At 36.3% G+C, this 10306-nt stretch overlaps 4 long non-coding RNA genes across 4 annotated transcripts; all 4 read left to right on the plus strand.

Moving 5' to 3' along the window:
* The first annotated feature begins 3786 nt into the window (after window positions 1–3786).
* On the plus strand, window positions 3787–6379 carry LOC114544831. Its single transcript, XR_003690643.1, has 9 exons — window positions 3787–3823; window positions 4050–4113; window positions 4517–4573; window positions 4771–4824; window positions 4939–5021; window positions 5329–5392; window positions 5821–5912; window positions 5992–6241; window positions 6335–6379. It is a non-coding gene; the product is annotated as an uncharacterized LOC114544831 (long non-coding RNA).
* LOC114544834 lies at window positions 6374–7846 on the plus strand. The gene is made up of 3 exons (XR_003690646.1): window positions 6374–6414; window positions 6499–6575; window positions 7811–7846. It is a non-coding gene; the product is annotated as an uncharacterized LOC114544834 (long non-coding RNA).
* LOC114544833 lies at window positions 7841–10072 on the plus strand. Its single transcript, XR_003690645.1, has 3 exons — window positions 7841–7877; window positions 8006–8110; window positions 10032–10072. It is a non-coding gene; the product is annotated as an uncharacterized LOC114544833 (long non-coding RNA).
* LOC114544832 lies at window positions 8537–9212 on the plus strand. The gene is made up of 4 exons (XR_003690644.1): window positions 8537–8577; window positions 8782–8855; window positions 9009–9058; window positions 9179–9212. It is a non-coding gene; the product is annotated as an uncharacterized LOC114544832 (long non-coding RNA).
* Window positions 10073–10306: the final 234 nt, after the last annotated feature.

Below are 10306 nucleotides of genomic sequence, written 5' to 3' on the forward strand. Positions count from 1 at the left end.
TCATGGCAGGATTCGAACCATCGATTTACTACTTAGGAGATGATTGTCTTCACCACAAGACTGCAAGAACTTGTGCTGAACGGTTATGGTTATTTAATTTATTTATCCTTTTCACGAAGTTCATAATGAAAACGGTCATGGTAGGATTGAACCATCGATTTAACACTTGGGAGACCACCGTCTTCGCCAAAGAACCACAAGGACTTGTGCTTAACGGTTATGGTTATTTAATTTACTTTATCCTTTTCACGAAGTTCATAATGAAAAAGGTTATGGTAGGATTCGAACAATCGATTTAACATCTAGGAGACCATCGTCTTCACCACTAAAGGACAAGGTCTTGTGCTGGCTGACCATGGTTATTTAATTTACTTTATCCTTTCACGAAGTTCATAATAAAAAAAGTTTTGGCAAGATTCGAAACATCGATTTACCACTTAAGAGGCAGTTGTCGTAGCCATTAGACTGCAAGATCTTTTGGGGAATGGCCATGGTTACTTAGTTTACTGTATTTCTTTTCACGAAATTTATAATGAAAAACGGTTATGGTAGGATTCGAACCATCGATTTACCACTTTGGGACCATTGTCTTCGCCAATTGAGTACAAGTTATTGTGCTGAACGGCCATGTTCATTTAATTTACTTTATCATTTTCACGAATTTATAATGAAATACGGTTATGGTAAGATTCGAACAATCGATTTGCCACTGGAGAGATCATTTAAGTTTGAAAACCTTCAATCCAGCTGTTTTTGAAGCATTCTAATAAAATTTTGTGTGTTCCTTCACAGGCAGCTAGTGATCTACAATAAAAATAACCAATGATTCAATATTTTGTCCACCACAACCCAAGGTGTGTACATAGTTTTTACTAGTAAACAACTCTAACATGCCTTTCCCTGAACAAGTAAAGTTGTCGGGTTTAAATAGAAATAAACACACTTACAATGATTTCACAACTTCTTCTTCTCGTTCCCGTTTGCTTCTATCCGATTCGTTAAACAAGTTTTTAAAGAAAATATCTAAAGCTGGTAACGTGATGTTATCATTGAATCACCACCTTTTCGTGTATGGAAATGAATATTGTGTTTCCATACTGCTTAATTCACGATCAATATGGCGGTTGGTCGGTAGCTCTATATATTTTTATATTTTTTAAGATATTTATTTTATCTAACGAGTTTCGTACATCTCGACCAATTAATACGGCATTTAAGAATGCTAATTGCATGGATTTGGACGGAATGGCTGCGGATGGCATAACCTTGAGTATTTGTAGAGATATTGCTTTTCGATGTCGGGTCAACATACAACGAGTTGGTTTTGAATCTAAATACAAAGTCTCATTTGCGATTGCTAAAGAAAGGAAACATTGATTTGTTAGTCTAGTCCTATGTGCGAAGCCTTTTAAGCAGGATCTAACAATGTGTGTGGATGTTTCGTCTAATCCTGGTCCTGTCGGATAAGATGTCTCAACATCGAAAGCAGTCACGTTTGATGAACACGTTTCGACCCGCTAATAATCCTTAGGAGCTTAGTTCGATGCTTGGGCAGTTGAATCTACAGAAAGGTTGGTTGTTCCATATGACCTATAGGAATATTTTTATAATACCTACTTGGCAAACACCTCCGCGACACTATACAATCACTCCTCCTATTGTAAAAAAGTGTTTCCTATATAATTCTATGGCTTATATTAGGCAACTTAAGCAACGATAACGTTGACGTCCTGGACGTTAACTGTACTTTCGTACTCCCATTTACCAGTAAGGATAAAGGTCAGCTTAAGAGCTGCTTTCCAGTTACGCGTTTTTTATATGCCTATGTTTTATATGCCTAAGTTTTTGAAGTGGTTTTTCTTTCGTGTTCTCGTTGCTTAAGGTCCCTACTTGTTTTATACTACGTTGGAATATGAATTCACTTAGTTTGTTAGATTTTTTCGTTGTTTTTTCTTGGTTCACACTTGGGCTGCTGCAATCAGCAGTTCATAATTATTGAGAGAATCTTTCCATGTTGTTGGCTCCTGCAGTTGTAATATTCATCTTCCACGGCAACGCTGCCTTCGATCGCTTGGATATCATGTTGCAGGCACTCCACCTTATGATCAACCGCGCCAACTGACTCGGGCAAGAAAAAAAGTTGATCAGAAATGCCATGAGTAGTGTGGTATCTGGATTTTCTCACATAATGGGCATTCCAGGACTCCTTAATAGCCTTTAGGGAATCCCTCATCACTTTAATGAAATAAAACCAAAGACATTCCAGCTGAAGTATATTGCTTGTGTCAACAATACCTCTGTCTACCAAATCTTTAAAAAATTAATCCACCACGATGCCCACGACTGACGTAGCATGGCCCACCACGCCTCTATACGCTGGTTGCTGTGTGACGATCCATAGCGATGTGCTTTTATCCTATTATAGTGATCTCTGTGGTTTCGACGTAAGTAGCACTGAGCAGTGGCCATTATACCATTTTCAGTCCTTTTGTTCGTTCGTAGAATTGTTGGGCAACCGTTTTGGGATTTAACACAATTAAGAAATAATCCTCCAATGACCCGAGGGTCGTTATTTGTTCGAACGATCTCTAACCACATAATTCGCCTGCTAAACCCATCAATGCAGCCGTGAATGGGAAACCCAAACTGTTTGAGTTTATCGTACCCATCGGCATGCCAGGTAAAGTTTGGACCAGGATTTAAATACTCCCTCCGCTGCAGCTTATGAGCTTTTCTTACTGCACAACCTTCAGGATCAAGCACCTTTAAGATACTTTGAGCTGTTGAACGGCGCACACGCATGCCATGTTTTGATTGCAGTTTCCTCCACATTGATCTGTATCCTAAGAGGTTGCCATTTTCATGTAGTTCTCTTTGAACGCATTCCCTAACTTGTTCTTCATTCGCGTTGTATCTTCTTCTTCCCAAACCATACTCCTGTAATCTGGTGATGAGCGCTCTTTTACATATTTTGATATCATGATATTTTTCTAAACATTCCAGTATCGTTTTGTACTTAAAATTTCTTCCGTAGTAAAAACGGATCGCTTCCTCCATATCAATAATTTTATATTTTACTAGGTTAAAAGACAAAAATGCATTTATAAATGTATTATACTTTGCAACAATCATATTAATAGACTTATCCTTGTTGACTTTAAATTTGTGGTGCGCTAGCTCGTTTTGGATTTGGATAAATAATTAAATATTTGCGTTTGTCTTTTGAATTTGCGTTTGTGTTTTGAATTTGCGTTTGTGTTTTGAATTTGCGTTCGTGTTTTGAATTTGCGTTCGTGTTTTGAATTTGCGTTTCTGTTTTGAATTTGCGTTCGTGCTTTCATGATTTGCGTTTTTGTTTTTGAATTTGCGTTTATGTTTTTGAATTTGCGTTTGTGTTTTGAATTTGCGTTTGTGTTTTGAATTTGCGTTCGTGTTTTGAATTTGCGTTCGTGTTTTGAATTTGCGTTTCTGTTTTAAATTTGCGTTCGTGCTTTCATGATTTGCGTTTATGTTTTTGAATTTGCGTTTATGTTTTTGAATTTGCGTTTGTGTTTTTGAATTTGCGTTTGTGTTTTGAATTTGCGTTTGTGTTTTGCACCTCTGGGCCACCGTACATTAGCGATATTATGAATATTTTTCTAGTTTTGTAACTCCTTGTTTTTTACAGGCAGAAATACTTGAGAATTCAGTGTTGCCACATTTAGACCACATTGCGAAAGATCGGGATATTTTTGTGCAGATCCGAGCTGTCCAGCTTCTGGTCGACGTTATTGCATCCTCTGATTCACCGAAAGTTTGCGATGTTTTGCATATAATCGAGAAGGTACTCATACAATCCTTTTCAGACGGTTTCATTTCTCCACTCCAATTTGCCTCTTCATTCGTGATGGGCTGATACTGTACTTCAATAGAAAACTCTCTCTTATCAGTGAAAGCTTCCTGACCTGAACCCAACTATATATCCGCAAATTGGATCGTTTTACACGGGAGTCGTGAATGCAAACGCATCAGTGAAGTAAAAGGATATATATTTCATTTATCAATTCCAGATTGCCACTGTCCAGTAGATCCTCTCAAGCGATACGTCAAGCCGTCGTGTAAAGAACATGTAAGGTAATTATATAGAGACTGCAAGGTATTTATAGGAACATCTAGAGACATATAATTACATCTAATCACTGTAAATTGTCTTTGTTGCTGCAGCCTCAGGATGAAACAGCGTAGAAAGACATCAAAGAGGCTGCATTAGGATTAGTACGGGGAACTATTTTTGCTTCAAGCTTAATAGGGATTTTTGTCAGGACTTATCGTTCCAGTTGTATAAAATGAAACTATTCACGATGAATTCCAAATCGTAATTCATCATGGTATCAATGCCCCCCCCCTCTCTCTTTCAAAAATTAGACCCATATTCCATTTCTAATTTAATAAGTGGGTTCTTTATAAAGTGATAAGCTAGCTAAAGCTAATGTTTCCAAACTATTTCCACATCAACATATGCCATATTTTTGTGCAGAAGATTAGTGGTTATAAATTACATTGGAGTGAACGAAAGGTTCCAGTGACGTTAGAGGTACTATTATTGTTTTCAAGTTTCTTGATAACTTACCTGTGTGTTCATATATATATATATATATATATATATATATATATATATATATATATATATATATATATATATATATATATATATACTTGATATTGCAAGACATTTGAATATTTGTGATTTGAATAATTCAACTCAGGCTTTCATTCCATTTCTATACTTAGGTCTCAGATTATCCTAGGGGATTTGTTGTTGTCTGTGGTGGTTTTAGCACAGTGGTATGTACCAGATGTTGCTAGTACCAACCTTATAATAAAAAAAGGATAAGATACCGGTTATTTCTGTAAATTGAAGTTTTACATTTTGTGCACAATTTTGCTTTTGTTTTCCAGCATCTTTTCACATCAGAGAGGAGACAGGAATTGCTGAAAAAGTTGATGGAATCTTCTTTAAATAATGTTGGTGTTACGATAAAGTATGTGAACATTTTAAGTAAACAAATTTTAAGTAAATGACAAAATGACTTATATTCAGGTTACTTTATTTGTTTACGTTTTAACCGTTTTTGACAAAATTCTTTCCAGGTCTGTAATTTACTTTGAGCTGTATTTGTTATTTCTTTTGCCTCGGTTTTTAGCAAAAGAAAAGTTCCATCAAAGTGGAGTCGTTTTTTAAAACAAATTTATAAATACAGTTGAATGATATATTATTAAGACAGTATTTCGTTTGTCCTGTGTAAAGAATGTGAGATATGACAGTAAATGACAAATTTTTCGTTTCAGTGATGACGACCATATCACATCAATGTCAGAATTCAGCGTCTATAAAGAAACTCCTCGGAGTAAAGTGAGTTATGTTGTTAATAAAATTCTTCTAAGAGTCTATCCTTTTTCTCATTTTAAAATCGTTTTGACACTCTCAAATTTAGGATCTGTTCAAAGAACGCTGTGTTTCTTAGAAACGTACAATATCGTCACCCTTCATCCCCTTAGCTCATTAAGTCATGCGACATTCCATGTCAGTTCCAGTAATTGTTCATATCTGACCTTGAAAGAAAACACTCCAAACACTCCAAACACTCCATGTCTTCTGATCTGGATTCAAGTTTACTGCTTTTATCGTCTTTCTTATTTCACGTTTCCATTTTGAACATGTTCAATTGCAAAAAAAGTATCCAGCCGAGTTAAAATAGTTTTATTTTTGCAGTTACTTTCCAGAATATACCGTATATAGCGTATAGTATATCATAGTTTTCAAACTTCTTTTTCTGTCAGATATTTTCAATAATTCGCTATCGAAACCATCCTCAGCTGTTCGGGCTGGAATACACAAGCGGTCGGCTGAGAAATTACTCGTCTCCTGACAGGTAGTGTAAGAAAGCAAATTTTGTATGAAGCAATAAAAAATATTTCTTGTTTTGAATGTTTGTCTTTCACTCAATCTAGGGAAACATTATTGGCTGGTTTGCTAGACGGTGTTAGAGCCAGTTGAAACAGAGATGTTTGCGTAAAAACGACCCCAACGAAGAGAAGTACTGTACGCTTATTCATAGATGATTGAGCGAAAATTATGGTCAAAATTTTCCTGATGAAAATCTCGTACTGCTATGATTACCCTAAATACGATCCCTCATTTCATACTCCTGCTGACGTATGTGATCTCATATAACACACCAACAATTACACTTCTCGTCAGGTATCAGCAAATAGCATTATTCCTATTAGCCAGTTCAATACATCACATACAGCAAAAGAAGAATTGTTTTTTTAAGATGATATATTTTTCAAGGTTATCGTTGGGGTCCATTGTATAATGTTGTTGACGAAGAAGTAGAAAGCAGTCATTTAAATTCCTCGCTGCGTCTCCAGGTGAAATATTTCTCTTTTTATTTCACTTTACATTTTTGAAATATCTCCAAAAGCTTATATTGTCTTATGACTGGTTCCTTGCAGGAAATTTAACCGAAGCTGTGTACAGATTTTACTGCAATATTTCCTACTGTGGTCTACTTCATGCAGTCACCCAAAACGTAAGTTGACAACTTCTTATCTTGTACTTTTCTGCAGACAAAATCCTGTGTAGAGAATATTATTGCCTTTTTATTGAGTTTTAATGTTCTGTCAAAATTTGGATTAAGGCTGTTTTCCACTCACGTGTTTTTCATACGCACGTACACGCACGTAAAAATCTAAATCCTTATACATGTTACCTTTGAAAAAACTAAGTGAATAAATCGACCTAGATGCATGTTAATTAATAAAAATTTAAAAGCATTTAAAATTCTCCGTATGTGTACATGCGTATAAAAAACGCGTAAGTAGAAAGCAGCCTTTAGTGTGAACTAAACGATTGCTAGGCTGCATAGTTACGTTAAATGAAAACATTTGCCCATTTCGGCTGCTAATTGAAAACATTTAGCAAGGTTTAAAACGTCTGCAAACAACACGGTACATTTAAACTGGTTTATCCAGTATAGCCAAAGGCAAAAAGTATGACTTTAATAAAAATACCCTATCCTGCTACTGTTCTGTGCACAAATGTACACAAAACACTAATAGTACTCCCTAAAAACCGCCGTAACTCCAGCCTAGTCCCAGGCCTCTCATTGCGCGTGTTTTATATTTTCGTCACGTCACCGAATGAAACGCGCGCGAGAGGCCTAACACAAAATATTTTCTAATCTTAACGGCCCGTTTAATGTTGTGAACTTGAAATTAGAATTGTTATTAAAGTAAATGTTTGCAATTTACAACAGTAACCGTTATAAAGGAAGCGAGAATAATTTAAATTGGTGGATTGAAGTTTATTATAATCATAAACATGTACGTACGGACTCGAGTTTACTTGATAGTCGATAGCGTTGACGGCGACATTGAAACGTTTGTATGAATATTTCGACTCCTGGCAGTATAATCAATATCCCGTAGCTTATTTCAAGCAAATGTTTGACTAACGACGTCGAACAAGGCCAGTTAACCGCGTCGTAGATCGTAAACTGACCTCAATACAGAAAGTGGGGACAAAAAGTCCCCACTTTAGCCAAAATACAAAACATTTTGTTCTAGGCCTCTCAGTTCCCGCCTCGCCGCGTATAAGGAACGTTATGAAGCCTAGGTACTAGGCTGCGGTAACTCTGGTTGCTGAGTTGACTGGGTCCGAATCCATGAAATGGTAGTTTTGAAATTTTCCCGGCAGAAGTACGGCCGGAATATTAAGTCTTTTAAACTCCAATATATATTTCAAACGATTTTAAATATTTTGTAGGGACTTTTGTCGGAGAATAAAGAAAGACTTATCATTAATGCCATCACAATGCTCATTGCTCACGAAGGTATTGTATATCTTTGCCAATAAATTTATTTAGTGTTCAACCCTAAAATATACATATTCTGAGTGCTATTACCTTCGCAGGTGTCCTATATATACATAAAATAGGTAAAAAGTTTCGTCTATTTGCAGGAGACCAAAACAAAATATGAGATAAAGATCTCGAAGCACTGTTTCACGATTTGAGAAGTTGGGTTCGATCCAAAGCAGGTTTCGCGCTTTCACAACGCTCACTAGGTGAGAAACGTTTATCTTTAACCACAACACACGCTGTTTACTCAACCAGTTCACTTGCGTGAGAAGGTTGGTGTGAAAACTGTGAAAGCTTTGAAGAGGAATAATGAAGCCGTGACTCACGCCGCTGTCGACATGTTGTGTTCTCTGATGCAGGTAAAGACAGGGCTTTCCTTTAAGCGGCCAAAATGGTCAGACCGGACATATTTAAATTTAAAATAGAGTATTTCGTTAAGAATACAGCGGCGAAATTTCCGAGCTAAATAGATGCAAGAAACGAAATACGTAAACTCAGCCAACTTTGAAATTTGCATGTTAACAGGATCCAGTTTTATCGAAACCAATTCTGTTGTTTTATATAGCCAACGCACGATAACTATGACATTCGAGAAGAACAGATAAACAAAAGCTCTCTGTTATCCTGTGAAAAATTTCTAAGCAGTTTGTTGGGAATTCTCACGATAAATGTGGTAAGATGTGCGGTGTTGGCCTATAATCTATGCTGAACCCATGCATTTTATTTTTCCATCCCTCTTGTATGTATACAGCCTTGTTTTGGAAGAGAAATTCCCTTGCAAAACTCAGCAAGTGATTTGTAGCAACTGCCTTTCTAATTTGGACTACCTTTCTAATTAACACAAGAAATAGATTAACCATGAAAACTTTTCTTCTAGAATCGTTCTACTGGGGTTTTAGGTATAAGTTGATTGCTTGATTTTCTGGCGTTTGCTCTGTGTCCTCTTTACAGGTAAAGTTCTGGTTGCTTTGCAATATATCAAAATAATGGGGGGTGCAGTTGGACATTCATGTTAAACTAATAGTAAGGTGTGATTGCTTCTAATATTTTGAATCAACTGATGTGGTCTGTTATAATAAATCGACTATTGCATACTCCTCTTAGTGAGACAACAGACGATGAACAGTTTGGGAAATTACTGGAGAAAGTTGCAGGTATGCTACAAAGAAATTTGAGGAGTTTTCATTCAACTTGCCTTCTTGGTAGTTTATGGCTCTTTGACTGACGTTGAAAGTTGATTAAATTGCCTTTCTCTCTTTACATTTTTGGTGAAGTTTACCACGTCCACTAGCTTGACCCATGCATGGGAGCAACTCATGAAGTCTGTTATTTGTTTGTCTTGAAATGGGTCATTGCATTTATCGATTGTTTCAGGTAAGTTTACGATAAAACTGCAATAAATAGTACCAATTGTACCATTTCTTCGCTTATGTATGTTTTACTATTGCCCCGCTAATGGTTCTTACCAATCGTGGTTTTGAATTCGTTCCTCAACAATTTCAGCATCCGTCGACAACAATTGTGAAAGGTGCTGGCATGGTTCTGAAGGCGATAATCGAGGTACGTTTTATTCATTCATTCCTCCATTGAGAATTTTCTGCTTTTGACAAACGTCATTTATAACGTTCTGCATTTTTTTAGCAGTGATGAATGTACATATTATTTCAGTTGATATTTAAGAGGTTTTAAAGGGTCTTAATTTCGAGAGGTATTATACACACTTCAAATTCAAGCCAGGAACAGTTGATGGAAAAATGAGTCAACTATAGATCCTCCGGTAGGAATCGCTTTTGCGATGCCGGCGCAATGCTCTTGTCACTGAGAACGTATAGTTGACTCATTTTTCCATCAACTGTTCCTGGCTTGAATTTGAAGTGTGTATAATAATACCACGCGAAATTAAGACCGTTTAAAACCCGAATTAGTGTGATATATTAACAAATTGTTGCAGATGTATAGCTTCGATTCCATCCGGAGCACCTGAGTTGTAGTTTAGCAACATTCTTAGATTCATCTTAAAACTTGTGATTTTATAATCCTCTATATACTAGCCATCTGTAAATAGTTCAATTGAGACTAACAAGCATACTCCATAAGTAATTTATAATCTTTATTGTTGGCATATAGGCAATTGAGTGGACATCTTGTGGCTCTCTGGACAACTGGTCATCCAACAGCAATGGCATTACTTGTGAGAATAATGTTCGTATTAAAGTAGTTATGGTTTTTAATGTCTAAAATATACAATAAAGTTTAAATGCGAGATTTCCTGTTCGTAAGTTTTGGTTCATAAACAATTATGTAATAGTGACTAAGTGGTATCAACTGCTTTGGTAACTAAACTCCATCATTCATCCTTAAACTGTCCCACTGACGAAATAATTAAAAGGTAATTCATTCAG

This window comes from Dendronephthya gigantea, unplaced genomic scaffold, assembly GCF_004324835.1.
Source record: "Dendronephthya gigantea isolate DGI-Jeju-01 unplaced genomic scaffold, DenGig_1.0 000977F, whole genome shotgun sequence".
NCBI classification, from domain to species: domain Eukaryota; kingdom Metazoa; phylum Cnidaria; class Anthozoa; order Malacalcyonacea; family Nephtheidae; genus Dendronephthya; species Dendronephthya gigantea.